The sequence below is a fragment of the Bos javanicus genome, chromosome 5 (assembly GCF_032452875.1).
Source record: "Bos javanicus breed banteng chromosome 5, ARS-OSU_banteng_1.0, whole genome shotgun sequence".
Taxonomy (NCBI): domain Eukaryota; kingdom Metazoa; phylum Chordata; class Mammalia; order Artiodactyla; family Bovidae; genus Bos; species Bos javanicus.
Window position 1 is genome coordinate 51,809,500 of NC_083872.1, and position 13,338 is coordinate 51,822,837.

At 38.7% G+C, this 13,338-nt stretch overlaps 1 protein-coding gene across 1 annotated transcript in view; it reads left to right on the forward strand.

The window, feature by feature from the left end:
• Window positions 1–481: 481 nt before the first annotated feature.
• TAFA2 (TAFA chemokine like family member 2) overlaps window positions 482–13,338 on the forward strand; it is a 559,230-nt gene continuing 546,373 nt past the window's right edge. The window contains exon 1 of the mRNA XM_061416631.1: window positions 482–1,958. The gene's annotated coding sequence lies outside the window, so the exon portion shown is untranslated. The remainder of the gene's footprint in view (window positions 1,959–13,338) is intronic.

A 13,338-nucleotide genomic window follows, 5' to 3' on the forward strand; every position in this document is an offset into this window, starting at 1 on the left:
ATTCATTTTTGCATAATCCTCTAGTCACTAGATTAAAGTTTTGCTCATGGCCAAACTTAATCAAACTGAACCTTAGAAGACTCTTCATTTGAGCCCTTATGCCTACTGTTTAAGTCAGCGCTCAAATTGACCAAACCTGTAAGGACATGACCTTTCAGCATTTTGCTATTAAATTTCTGTAACGACTGTAAGTTTCCTTTATCAAAGACACTGCTTATTTAGGCCTTCGGTACAAATCCTGTCTATAAATAAATTAAAGGTTGGAATTTGTAAAACGAAAAAAACTCTCTGAAGCCAGATACTCTTCCTTTGTGGAAAAGTTGAAGTCCGAGTTACAGCCTGTAAAGCGTACTAACCCGGATCTCCCTCTAGAGGGAGACATAGTCCAGCTTTTACATCTGCCCTCTCATCTTTTATTGCCTCTTTTTCTTCAAGACCGCAGTTTGCTCTCAGAAGCAGGTGCGGCTGCTGAACAGAGGTGGCTATTGGGAAGAGAGATCGAGGGAGGCGACGCCGCCTGGTCCTGCCCTTGTATTTTCTAGCTTAACTCAACCTGGAGTGTTGGCACCTGTTTTCTCCGTGCACCTGCGTTCTCCTTGCACCACACAGGGAAGCCAGTCATTCCGAAGTCCCTGGACTTCCAGGCTGGGTGGAATAAGGGGTCTGGGTGGAACGGGGGATTCTGTCCTCTACGGTGACTTTCTAAAAGGTACCCACTAGTGTGTTTTTGACAGTGCAGCACCTAGGGTGCGAGGCGGAGAGGAGGCTTCGGTTACTAAACCGCTTCTTTTTATTCTGGGGATCTGATTTGTTTCCTCCGCCTTCTCCCCCGCCTCATCTCTCCCGTTCTTTAGCGAACTGACACAGACAGCACCTGCTGGCTGGTGTTCGATGTTGGAGCTCGCACCTTCTCGGTGGTGACGGTGCCAGCGTACTGGGGACAGGGGGACAGCGGCGATTTCCCCTCCATCCAGCCCATGATGCCTAGAGGAGCAGCGGCTGGGCTGCGTGGGGTTCTGCCCGCAGCACTTCGAGGCGGGATTGAGGGGCTGCAGCTGGCTATGAGTTGCTGTTAAGTGGACTTGGCGCCAAGTCTCGGAACCGGCATCAGCTGAGACCTATCTGCTAAAAGCCGGAACACAAGCGCCTGCCTGCACTGGGCAACTCCAGCGTCTTGAGGGCGGAGGACAGCGAGCTCGGAGCCTCTTCTCCGTCCTATCCCGAACCTCCCCAGCCACTCTCGCACGTCGGAGACCCGGGACCTGCGAGCCAGGGAACTGGAGAAATACGCGGCGGAGGCTGCTTTCCTGAATGTGAACCGTTCCGTCCAATTGCCTTTCCCCAGAGAGCAAACGGGAGGGCGGGAGAGAGTGAACTGAGGATGTGTGCGTGTGTATCTGTGTGAGACGACGTGCAGCGGGAGGAAGAAAAGTCGTTACTCGGCGTTTTAAAAGCAAACAAATCAGAGATGGATAAGAGCGGCGATTGCTGCGAGACCGCCTTGATTCTCGCAGTGTGAGGAGCTGAGCGCACCGCGCGCACCGGCGAGGACAGCGGGCGACCGCGGGCGCTGGCGAGGGCTGGGGACTTTGGCTTCTCCCCTAGCCCACAAATCTTTTGATTACTTTGACTCGTGAAAAACGAGAGGAGGAAAGACACGTCACCTTCCATCCACTTTAAGGGGATTCCAGTTTGGATGTCAAGAGATTCCTGAACCCTCTTTGCTATCGGAGGAGGAAACACACGCGCGCGCGCACACATACACACACGCACGCTCGGGGCCACACTCACACGCCCTCCACTAGCACACACCTCCAGACTTCGTTTCCCTATGCCCCAGAACGGTAACGGCGGATTGGCATCTTGGAAGCGATGCGAGAGCGATAAGGCTGGCGCGGGTCCGCGGAAGCTGCAGGAGCATCGCTAGGTGTTGCCGCCACCAGGAAGCCGGGCTGCAGGTAGGTGCCGGCCGCGCCTCCCGCCGGCGCTGGGGACTCGCGCGGCAGCCGGAGGACCTGGGGGTCGGGGGCTGTAGGGAGCTCGCCGGGGGACAGCGAGGGGGTGATAGCAGATGCTAATTGGGAGGCCGGGGTAGGGGCGGGAGTAGAGGAACGCCGAGGGGGTCAGAGCAAGCGAAGGAGGTTCCAAGAGCCTTGCCCTTCCTCTCTTCTCTCTCTCCTCTGCCCCATTTCTCCTAACACAGAGAGCCACCCGGCCGAGGACTGAAGTGGGTGTTAATTCTATCCCTCTACCTAACCAATCTCGGTTGGTAATCATTTTGGACTCCTAATAAGAAGCTGGGGGTCGCGTATAAGGGACCCTGACATCAATAGCGTTTCAGGTCCTCTTTCTGAAATCCCCACTTTCTGTCTACTTCTGATTATTTCTCGGGCCTGTCTGCAGAAGGTGGGTGTTTCAATGAGGCGATTGCTTTCTCCACCTCTGACTGTTTTCATAAAGAATCATCTGGATAAGTTCTGGCGCCGTGTCTCCCTCCGTAAAGGCTTTACTTAGATTTGGTAGCAGACGCTTTACTACTGAGATAAAGATCTAGTAAAGGATACTACGGGAGAGGTTTAGGACAAGGATCGTTTTAGGAATAGCGTTCAGAAAACAAAACAAAACACAGCTTCGAGAAACTGACGGTTTTTCATTTGTTTCCGGATGGATGTCCCCACAATCTTGCTAATACTACACGGTTTTTCTGACCCACTGCTTGCCTGGCCCTTCCCTCTTCTATTCCAGAAGGCCAGATTCCACCAAGAAGTGTTTTCTTTTAGGCCACTGTCAGTGGGAAACCTGTTATTTCCAAAAACTGCCTTTGCAAAGGAAAGTTTGAGGCCATCGCCCTCTTTCCCCTAGAACTGCAGGCTGAGCTATCTAGTCTCCACATAAAGAGGACGAACTGTCGGTGCTGGAGAGCCCCTGAATGATGCGAAGCTTTCCGAGTCAGTGAGTCAGTATTCCACTTCCTGAGCAAATGTTAAACAATTGCCTGAAGCATGTGGAATCACAGGTGTAGTCACTACAGTAACTAGCTAGCCACTCTTCACCTGGTGCTGGGTGAGTTGGGCTTGTGGCCATAAGACAGAAAATAATCTTTTTGAGAGTGTTAAATACCGTCTTGAATTTTGCAAGCTCTGTTCTTGAAAAAACAAAGCCAAACCTGTATGCAACCTTTGCTCTGTAAAGTAACCCCAAAGCAGCCAGTGCATAAGGGTCTTTTACTCATGACAGGATGAATTTTAATGATTATTGACTGCATGATAATTATCTGATTCCTGTCTTCCCCAGCTAGATTGTTTGAGACATCAGCATTCAGACTGTTATCAATTAACACTTTAAAACTGATCTATTAGGCAGTGTAAGTTAAGACAAATGAGTAATTAATTTAAGATTTCTGTGTAAAGTGCTAAATGGCAATAACTAGCAGAGGAGACTGAAAGCACTTCTAAACCCTTTAAAAACCAAGCATTAAGATTATCTGTATTTATTCCAGCCTTCCAGTGTTTGCACATGTACTCTCAGACTGGTGAATCTTTTACAGTTTCAAATCTCACATCTAAGATTATTAAAAATGACCGGACACATTTAATCTTCTCTCTCCCTACTTTGTCCTGTTTTGGATCACCTCCTGGGTCAGTTGTTTGCATATTGACCTTTGTAGAATCCTAATTTTTAAAGTTATCAGTAGCCATTGAAAGGCCATTACTAACCACACTGGAGTTTATTTTATTTTCATTTTCTTAACTTCCAATGAAAAAAATTGGGTTACATTATTTATAGATATAATACTATGAGAACAGTGTTACACTGCCAACTGACTTCTTAGATACTTAGATACTTTTAAGAGGCATAACACAGTTTTAGTATGTTGCTTTTTTCAAGTTAGTTTTTTTTTTTTTGGGACTGGAATCTTGATTCTTGCCTTTAGCATAGTTTTATAGTTTAGGGTGCTTGAACTTACATATTTATACATAGTGCTATGACGTACGTCTCTTAAGGAAGAACCAAAAAACTTGGCATAAAAGCAAACACCTATAGTGCTACAAGTTGTGCTAAAAAGGAACCTAAGGTTACTGAGTTAATGTGATTTTGAAGCTGCAAAGTATTAGCTATTTTAAGTGACAGATTGGAGAGTGAAGATTCATTGACATCCCATGGATCTATGTGAAGAAAGGTACATATTTCTTGAAGACTGCATTATAGTATTTACTAAACACCAAGTTATAAAATGTCATAACACAGCTGTAAAAAGATCTGTTTTTAGACATGGCCACTTTTCCTTTTTAAAAATTTATGAAGTGATGAAACTTAGGCGGTGATAGGTTTTATGGAAGTTATTTTGTATAGTATCGAAGTTTTAGTGGTCCTGGATTCTATATCTTCAATATAGTATTTTAATTTTGATTCTTTTACCAAGTGTTCTTGAGTATTGAAATGTTGAAAGTGCATTTTAGGGTTGATTTATCACTAATTGCAAGTTATGGATTATCCTATATAGATAGGCTAATATGTGCTTCTCTAGCATTTTCCAAGCTTTTTTTTTTTTTTTGAATCATGAGCTCTGATAAAAGGTACTGTCAGATTCTGCCTAAGTTTGGCTGTGGTAGCAAACTGATGGGTGTTTGCTTCTCTAGTGCATGTCCCAAACTAAGAATGTTCTAAAGCGTCATCAGTTTATTTCTAATATATTTGAGACGATGAAACAACCAGAGTACAAACAGTTCAGTGCCCCTGCTTTTACTTCTCCAGTATTTTATTAGGGATGCCTCATTAAGTCACATTATTCTGCGACTGTTTTGTTCGTTGAAGATTCAAGTAAAAATAAGGAACTTGACTGTGCAATGCAGCTTTGTTTTCTAGGTGAAAAACCATAAGTTGAAGTAAAATAAGCATCTAATGTAGTCCCCTTTGATCTATACCTGACATTTACAAATGCAGTTCATCAACCTGTTATTTGTAGGGCTCCATCAAAGCAAAGAGAAAGAAATGCATTAACACAGACTGTTTCTAGATATGAAGGCCAAACCAGCTGCATCAACCTCATATCTGGTCCACATACCTGCACAGTGTTTCATGAAATATATATTGTTTATGAACCATTGATTTTAATGCCAGGTAATACGGTGAATTTGCCATTTTGTTTGAAAATTCTTTGATTTATTTTGAACTACTTGGAGCACATGGAACTGTACCACTGAAAGAGGAATGTATTCTCACAATGAGTCTTTTTAGAGAACAGTCTTACTTTAGGTTTAGAATGCAGTCTGAAATAAGGGAGAGGGAAAGTCAGGCCCAGCAAACAGCAGCCTAGGAATTGGTTTTGGTTTTAAGTTGTCATTGACCACTGGTAATTTTTAGAGAGCCTGATTCTGTTCATTTGGCACAATGAGTCAGTGCCCTTGTCAATGAAATCCAGCTAACAATTTTTGTCTTCTCCTCATTCTTGACAGAAATTTTAAGAGGAATGGTTAGACGTAATTGGAATGTGAAGAAAAACGGAATTTAAATACTTTTTTTCTGGCGATATGACTCTAATCTCGACTTCTATATGTTAATGTATGTACATGCATACACACATCTGCATTTAATGTATTGAAGGGGAGAGAAGGCCTTTAAAAAAAGGTCTACATTTTAAAGGTACCTAATATTTCACTCTTTTACATGATTTGACCTACAGTGCAACTGTAGCTGTCATTTAACAAGGTTGCTTATAATTGAGCTTTAATCTTTGAGCCACTGTTGCAGGCAGTATTTTTTCTCTTCAGTTCTCTCTTTTGGAGATATTTTTATTCATTAGGCCACAAATGCAAAAAACATCAGTTTTGTCCTCTATGTAAGGGCTTTTTGGAATGTGTTTATTGACACCATGACTGGCAATCTCAACACATTTTAAACAGTGACTATATCTATATTCTCTTTATTGAATATGTACCTCTGCAGTCAAAACACAAACTGTGCATTACATGAGAGAATGCTATTCTGGTTTCAAATGGTATCTATAAAATTTCCAGAAACATATTGATATTACACTCCAAGTTTGTTAAATTTCCTGAACCCACCTACTTCCAATGTGTGTACTACATGTATGTGTTGGGTTTTACCCTAGACTATAAGTATAGGCCACTTAGTGATTGGAATTAGTGAAAATTTTATGCAGTTGATTTTTATTAACATTTAAAAAATAGAAGACTTTCAGGTTACTTGGGCTTTATATAAGACATGAATATATAAGCTATGAGGAAAGTATTCCATTTTATTCACAATTATCCATATGGGATATATAATATAACTAGGGAATCAGAGCTTATATGCTTTTATTTGATAAAGTCCTTTTAATCACTTCCTTTAGTCTCCTAAATTACTCCATAGCAGCTGTAATTATTTTATGATTTACCCTGAATGGCCAGTTAGAGAAGTTACATCTCCCTTTCCCCTAGCAATAGCCAAAACATACTTATTCAATTACATTTATATTTATAGTTCTCCTTTTACACAGTAGATTTTGAAAACTTTTTATAGAGAGAGAGATTGGATAATGTGATAATGCTGCCTGCTTAGCAATTATAGTGGTAGGCTGAATTTAGTACTTTGACAAAACAGGGACAATCAGCCCAACAAGTCTCCTTTGCTCTTTTATCTTCTTGAGCTATAAGTCTTCATATAGAGCCTGGAGAGTGCAAAGTAGCTTTTGATGAATGCAAGGTTTGTTTTACTAAATATTTTTGAGTTTTTTCCCTGCTATGAACTAGTCACTGTATAATTGCATGCATGTGAATGGGCAACTGTGTTGACCTTTAAAGGTCATGCAAAGATTCTAAGCCTTACTATTTGCAGTGTTAATTGCCTATGGCCTCCTGTTGCTGCATATGGAGCTTTCTGTTGAGTTTAATAATACAGAACAGATTATGGAGCTAGCAGATTATACAGCTCTTTATAAGTGAATTCATGAAGATATCCATGGTAGGCACTGTGACAGAAGATTTTTTGAAAAGCCTATATGTGCTTTAAAGTTAAAATTTTTGAGGAGAATCACCTGGGCTATGAGAAGACAGATTATTTCTGGTGCAAAAAACTGATCATTGAAAATTATTTTTGTGTAAAAACCGTGCTTTGGTTTTATTTGGCTCTGACTGAGTTTTCACTCTCAACATTCTTGGAGATCCGCAAAAGAATTGTACTTAAATATTAGAGAAAACATATGCTTGTTCTTTCCTGCTCTGTTACGATAAAGGCCATCTAGATGAGAAAAGCAAGGTGTGTTGTTTGTTCTAGTCGGCATTATCCTGGCTTCATGTTTTTTGACTTTATAGATTGGAGTAAGCAAAGACGGGCAACTACAAAAGGGTTATGTGGTCATAGGAATAGTAATAACAAAATCTCAGTCTAGTAATAGAACACTGAGACTGTTAGAATATGTTCTTCAAGATAACAAGCCCTTTAAATTCCTAGAACTTAACGTCTACTCAAATAATAGAGCTTTGTGCATTGATATAGCCAGTTTGGGACTGCTCAGATCAGTCAAGGATTCAGAAGTGGTCAGTTCAGATCATTTAAGGAAAGCACCATATATACTTTTTAATTTATATTAGTTTATGACAGTTCCAAATTATTTAAGGTAGAAAACCTAATTACTGTTACTACTTCCTTCTTAGTTTAGTTTTACCTTTTCGTAGGGGTATGATGGATGGCATACTCAAATTTGTTGGTGCTGAAGAGTTCAGTAAATTCTTCCTTAGAATGGCCATCAGACATATCAGCAGCAGTGACCTGGTCCTGCTTTGGTTTGTATTTTCTTCAGAAAGTTGGCTTGAATTGAGTGAAACAGTTCTAACTTTAGTTTTCTTTCATGGCATATAAGGAGAAAGGAGGTAGATCATCTACCTTTTGGGCAGGCAATCCAAAGGCCAAGGGTATTGACATCTCAGACTCTGGAAACAGAGGCCCCATTTTGGGCAGCTTTAAGTTCAAGGAAAATTCTAGCCTATTTTTTTTTTTTTTCCTCTAGCTTTAGGTCCTGAAATGTTATATCACAGTAGTTTCCTGCTAAGAAGCATATTTAGCATTTGTTGCAAACTTCTTTTAGATTGATTGTTGGTGTGTGTATAAATACACCAGAACTGGGTCAAAATTTAGACTTTGCTATTTGAAGATATATTTGCTCATCACATTATTTGTTGAAGGGTTAAAATTCATTGGCTTGCATTTTGGTTAGCAAATAAATTTTGAAAATGATTTTTATAAAACCCGTGTGGTACTGTGGTGAGAGCTCTGGAAATTCTTTTGTAGCTCTACCAATAAATAACCACATAACCACAAGAAAATCACTTTACTTCTCTGTGCCTCAGTTTCTCAGCAATATATTTTTTTCATTTAAGTTTTCAAGATAATTAAAAATGTATTTTTTTGCTGTGTCCTGACCTATTAAGCTTCATGGTGTGGAAAATGTAATAATGTTGCAGTACATGCCTTTATTTAGAAAGTCAAGAGATGGCTAGCATAGAAAGTTTCTGGAACACCAGTAAATGTTCCATAAATGCTTTTCAGTAAGCAGTTTGTCAAAGTTCAGTTTTATATGACTGGGATGGTGATGATGTTAATGATGATTATGATGACAACTAAAGACTATAGATGAAGGGACACAAAATCGAATCAGACTAACTCTTATTCTGTTTATCCATTTTTCCTAATTTGCATGATGCTTTTTTTGTTGTGGAACAAGTTGTAACAGGCCTTGAGTCTTTGGTTTGTTGGAGTTACGTGTCTCTTCTCTACTGCTGGTTTTCAGAGTCACCGAATGAAAATGATTTGGTTGATTAACCCAAACAGAACTAGGTTAACAAATGAATAATCTTCATATACCTGTTGATAATTAAACACCTTCATTCAAAAATCTGCATGTGAACTTTTGACAATTTATACTCCTTGGGAAAGTCCACAGATCTATTCAATGTCTTGAATACTCATTAGGTGCTTGGGGGTATTTCAGTAAACAAAGCTACAGAATTTACCATTTTAGTATAATACTTGACGTTTTGAAATGAATCTGGAGGAATGGTTCAACAATGTATTTGTGTTATAGCTGCTTTTACTATTCTTGTTTATAACTGGAGAATAGTTCCAAAAAGAAATAGTTAAAATATCTGAGTTGGAATGAGTTATGAAGAATAATATCACAGTATATATTTAAGGTGAGGTAATATGTAGTTAAGTGGGTTGATTCTAGCTCAAAAGATGGATTTTTAAACCAGTGTAACACAAACAATGGCTCCTTTTCCTGTTTTATGTACATGAAAGAAATAAATTCAGATAGGCTGAATGACTTGATCAGTGAGGTGATGCTCCCTAGAGACTCGTAAAGGGGTTGCAAATTCAAATGTGCATAGGAGTCTGGCTGGGAATGTGAATTAATGAAGCTGGCCATGGCAACAGACAGTCTCAGCTACAGTGTTGGGGAGATTGGGGGGAATGGTAGAGATTCTGGCCAACATTCAGAATGGGAGAACTGAGCCTTGGCTCCATTTGTTGCCATGCCAGAATGTGGGCCTGGTGTTGCTAGATTTTCTGAATTGTAGAAGAGGACTTAGAAGTGTAGAATTTTTAATGTGAAAGTTTTAGATTTATAAATGATGCTATTCAAATTTGAAATACTGGGTGGGCCAACAGACATATCTGCAGGCTCTATGTAGGCCAAGGGCCATGATTGTGTCATTCTTGAGAGGGATATGTGAAGACAGCTAGCGAGGGAGATATGTGTATGCCTGCCCTTCTGTCGTCTGTAGCCACAATCCTCCAACCCCAATTGCATCTGGAGCCAAGGTGGTTGACAGCAAAAGGGTTAGCTGGAAGAGCTGACTGATCATAATGAGAGGTTCAATCTCACCCCTGGTTTTAGTTTTCTTCTTACTGACTCATTGTACCGTTGATGCTGAACTCATCTTGATATTGGTGGTACTTTGGAGGGTTTAAGCAATGTGCTGGGAATACAGAAGTTTAAGTGTATGCCAGATATCTGGAATAGCTCTATAGTTCTGTAAAACCATTTCCTTTAGGTCAGTGCTTCTTAAAGTTGGAAATGTACACTAATCATCTGGGGAAATTTTGCTAAAATGCAGGTTCTGCAGTGGGGCCTGGAGATATTGCATTTCTGATAAGCTCCTGGGTGGAGCTAATGCTGCTGGCACTGGAGTTGCAAGGTTTTAGAGAGTTTCCTCACCTGAATTTCACTCCATGCAAGCAGAAAGGCTCCTACTATTACTTCTCCGACAGGCTTCTCCTTGTAGTAAGCAGCCTGAACTTGGCCACTGACCTCAAACACTTGTCTCAAAGGTTCTTTAATTTGCGCATAGAATTCATAAGTGTTATGCTTAGTTTTCTAGTCTTCTATTTAGAGAACATATTTTCCCCCAGAACATGTCAGAAATTGCCTTTTCTTCACATATTAATGAAAATTTCATTTATTTCCTACAGTTTGAAGAAATAAGTTTATTTTATAAGTAAGGCACTATCTTAAACACAGATTTAGTCAAGTCAGTTTTAGCTCCTCAAATAATTTTTGTAATTTCAACAGTAACTTCTTTCTTTAAGGTTTAAATGTCACAATTTTGGCCACAATCTCTGGATTTTTGTTCAATTTAAGTAGTTATTTGGAATATGTGGGAGGATGGAGTTGGAAAAAGATGGTTTTCCTTGTGTGTTTATTGTGCTTATAACTTTTTTTAAATTTAAATTTATTTTAATTAGAGGCTAATTACAATAAAGTGAATCTCTCTCCTTTTCTTTTTTGCTCTGCTAATCAATCCTAAATAGCTTTCAAAAAAAAGTGATTTCTTTAACATTGAAGGCATAATAACTTATTATGTAGGGTATTTGACTTTTTTATAATTAATATTTTTTTTTTCTAAACCAGTTTTACTAATGCCAGAGGTGTTGTATCTCAAATGTGTAACTCGATTCAACTGAGAGATGACCTAGATCTCATGTTACAAGCCCAGTTAAAAAAAAATTCTGTTGCCAGTTTTATCAATGTCCTGGAAATTCTCAGGTTTTCTTCTTGGTATGTTAATTTCAATCTGAGGTTAGATTTAGACATGTCAGAGGGAAGCAGTTTGTTTTCTTGCATGCTGAATGATTAAAATAGTTTGTAATAGTAATGCTATTAAATCTTACTCAATTTCTTTTAAGTGCTTTAGAAGTTTCTATTACATTGAATAGCTTTGCTCATAGCTGAGTAATGATGTGAATTGATTTTACTGAATCTGTTAGACTGTAAGCTCTGTGAGGCAGAACCATAAACATGTTTCTATTAATTCCTGGTACTTAGCACAGTGTCTGGCATCTAACAGGTACTTAATACATTTAACAGGAAAACGATCAATAGCTCATGTTGATAGAATGTCTTTTTGTATGTTGCTTCAATGTGTGAGGAAGTATTATATGAACTGTCATTTATTCTAATTGTGTTCAGTGTGGCTGTGTGTGTGAGAGAAAGAGGGTTTATTTTGACTTGGAATTTCCATCTCTAACCTGAAAGGTATATTGGCATTAAAAAAATAAATGCATTCTAGTCAAAACATCAAAGACAAAAAACAAAATGAGCATGCTGACCGATATTCCATTCTTTCTACAATTTATTGTAACCTGGAGGTTTAGAGACTACGTGTGCTTATGATTCTGCGGTTGTATAAATTAAATAATATTTGTCAATGTCAAATTTAAGTGTTGTTAATCACATATGGAATATATTTTGATTGCTCTTGTCAGTGACTTGACTCATCATTCATTAGGGAATTTAAAGCCATTTATTCTTATCCACGTAATTACCATTTTCATAATTTATCATGAGCCAGATTTCCTTCACTCTTTTGCCTTCAGAAACACTATTGACTGTGATATCATTGTTCTTGGTTTCAGTGATATTGAAAATTACTAGTGTTCTAATTTTAAATGCTATTTTGTACAGATAGTATGCGTTCAAGTATTGATTTTATTTTAGTTCTTCTGGGTTAAACAGAGCTTTTAAATGCTTGCCACCGTAGATGATTTCACAAAATTAAAATTCTTTGACTGTAATTGAATATGAAGGAAACTCATGTGTATCATAAAAACCAAAACAGTCAACTGATTAGTTCATTAAAAACTTAAAGTTGGATTGTGTTGTTTTCATTGTAAAAGATTGCATTAAATTGTATATATTTAGCATCCCTATATGCTTCAAAAGGTGCTCAAAGCCCTTAGACATAATGTCTTCAGTCTTTGAAATATAAAACATATTTTTGGAACTTTTTAATGTGAGTCAAAGGACAGGCTTTACACTGACTAGATCTGATTTTTCTTGGTATTGTTCAAAAACATACTTTATAATTAAGATCTAAGGCTATTGAACTAGGGCCATTGTGGAACATATTGAAAAAGATAGATCTATGCTTCTTCCCCAACTCAATCTCAAATATGAGGTTAATGAAAAATTTAAGTACTGTATAGTACTGAAAGATTTTAAAAATCAATAAGTAGAATTAAAGTCAAGCTTAATGTATATTGGTGAATTTTTCCTTGGAGCAGAGTTTCTGTTATATATCTAGGAAGGCTATTTAAGTTATAGTCATCTTTGTCTGGTATCTTTCCTTGCAGCTGATTACATCTAGTCTTTAAACTCAGGGTTTGGGGCTAATATTTCACTTTGTATTTTGTGAAATCTGCTTTAAGTTCACGGAGTGGATGCTATGGCAGACTGGAGTGAAATGAAAGCAGGAAGCAGACTGAATAGCTGGCAATCAGGGATTAAAAAGGTGGCAGGGTTAGCATTTTACAGGATATAGTGGGGAAAAGGTAATAGATAGGGACCAGATGGAATGAAAGGGAAGAAAAAAGGTCAGAATGGAAGTTTGTTCTAGCTAGAATTTTTATACAAGAAGAAGAGGAAATGACCTTAGAGAGAAGGAAAAGTTAGACAAAGAATACATCCATTATAATTCTTGGAACAAAGAGGCAAAATGGCAACAAACTAAAGCTACAGAGGAGAGAAAGATGTATGGTGCCAAATGAATTTTTCCCTCTTGATCTTGTAAAAATTCTATCCCGGAATAGGAACTTTCTACGAAGGTGTTTTGTTTTGTTTTTCAACCAAACTAAAAGACTGGATTCTAGTTCTGACCTTGCCTCTAGATAGGCAACCCTAAAAAAAAAGTTACTGAACATTTTTGTCATCAGTTTTTCCAATGTAAATGAGATGATTGGATTTAATGATTACTTAGATCCCTCTAAACTTTGTAAGTCAAAGATGACCATAGGTCATCCTTCTGTGCTTCTGTTCTGTCCCCTGAACTAACGTTAGAC